The sequence below is a fragment of the Pteropus vampyrus genome, unplaced genomic scaffold (genome assembly GCF_000151845.1).
Source record: "Pteropus vampyrus isolate Shadow unplaced genomic scaffold, Pvam_2.0 Scaffold387, whole genome shotgun sequence".
In the NCBI taxonomy this organism is placed as follows: Eukaryota; Metazoa; Chordata; class Mammalia; order Chiroptera; family Pteropodidae; genus Pteropus; species Pteropus vampyrus.
In genome coordinates, this window is record NW_011889168.1 from 3902777 (window position 1) to 3904760 (window position 1984).

At 46.8% G+C, this 1984-nt stretch overlaps 1 pseudogene; it reads left to right on the forward strand.

Annotated features, from left to right (window-relative positions):
• The first annotated feature begins 1363 nt into the window (after window positions 1-1363).
• The window catches only part of LOC105305456, an 11396-nt pseudogene continuing 10775 nt past the window's right edge, over window positions 1364-1984 (forward strand).

The following is a 1984-nucleotide window of genomic DNA, read 5'->3' on the forward strand; positions in this document are numbered from 1 at the left end:
TGTTACGTGCTTGAAATTTGCTAAGAGAGTAGATCTTAAGTGTTCTCACCACAAAAAAGTGGTAACTATGCGGGGTGATGGGTATGTTAAACAGCTTGACTGTGGCAATCATTTCATAATGCATAGTATATCAAATAATCATTTTGTACATCTTAAGTAGATAAAATTTTATTTTGCCAATTATACCTCAATAAAGCTAAAATAACCCTAACCCACCTATGGTAGACACTTTGGTATGACACCTAGATCCCCCCTGAAGCAAGGAATTGTTGCCCCAGCTACTGGGTATCAGTCAGCAGCCATCAGCCCCTTCAGAGGTTGCCACAGCTGCAGAGAGCCTTCTTGTAAAAGGCCATGTCCTCTTCACGGCAGCCCACATCCAGTGATTGACCAAGGAGGACGTATAAGTGCCTACCTTCGACCCGGCTGGGGGAATCTCTGATGAGCCAACCTAGCTCCAGAGCTTTCCTGTGTGATCAGCTAAGGGTGTCCTAGTGACTGCATAAGCAGCTCAACTTGTCTCAATGTCCAATCTGGCCTCTCCCTATCCAGTGTGCACTGATACCAAGAACATTCTCAAATAAACAGTCTACACTCTAAATTCCATCGTAGAGCCTGTTTGTTGGAGAACCCAACCTGCAATATCACCTTTCTATCATGCTGCCTGTGCATCAGATTTTAAAGGAAATGACGAACATTGCAACTACCTGATCAGATAGATGTTTTTGGTTTCAAGGTATCTGATTTCAACAAAACTATATATATTATATACAGTTAATATCATATATCTAGATTACATCTCAAGTTGCAAAGCTTCAGCCTACTGTATGCATTTTAGATGAAGATATAAATGGAAAAAATCCTTTAACCTAACTTAGATTTCTATTACTTTGTACAAATACCAAGGTAATCAGACTATTTGATGAAGCCTGAAAATCTGCCTATTAATTGTAAAACAAAAAAAAAAACAAAATGGTACTATAAAAATGTAAGGATTTTACCTGAATTAAAACCTCATATTGGGTTCTTTCGCTGGGACGATATGTGGCGGTCGGCGAGCAGGTGGGTCGCGATAGCCTGGCACCTTGAGGTTATGTTGCGATGACAGCCCAGATGGGCCAGCAGGGACAGAAGTAATGAGATGTCACCATGGAGCTTCTTCCTTTGGATACAGCATGGCCTGAGCGGAGGCAGCGGCGCTGCCCTCTGGTCCTGAGGAGCCCGCGCTGCCGGGAGCCTACACTGACTTCTCACCTGCACAACGCCAATAGACCTGACCCATCCTGGTCCTGCCCGGCCAGACAGAGCACAGCGCAAACGGACAGCATTATCCCTTGGGAGCTTAGGATTCCACCCCAAGGACATGAAGCTGTTGGAGAACTTGAGCTTTGAGGTGACGATGGAGACCGGAGATGCCCAGATGATCCGCAAGATTGAGAGCTACTTGTGTAAGATGGCAGGTAGACGATATGCACATGTTCAAGCAGTTCTGCCAAGAGGACCAACCACACATGCTAGAGGCTCTGTCTTAGCTCCAGACCTCTGGCCTCTGCCCCAGCAGACTGAGCAAGAGCCAAGGTGGTGAGGAGAGGGACCCCTCAGCGGCAAGTGCAGCGGAAAGGCCCTCTTCTACCTCTTCTACCTAATTGCCACACTCAACGAGTCCTTCCGCCTAGACTACGACTTCAGCGCTGCCCACAGCCACAAGTTCAGCTGGGAGCCCAGCCTCAGCTGAATGGAGAATGCAGTCAACTGAAGTCTGTTCTCAGCCGTTTGGGAGGACTTCAAGCCACAGCTATGAAACTTGGTGGAAAAGGAGATCTGCCTGGCTGAATGTGACATCTACACCTACAACCAGGACCTGGACTCAGACCTCTGCAGGAAGGATGACAGTTTCTGGTCTTTTAACTACTACTACAACAGAGATCCCCAACTCCCAGACTGTGGTGCCTGCCTAGTCTGCTGTTTGGGTGTGTCATTTGTG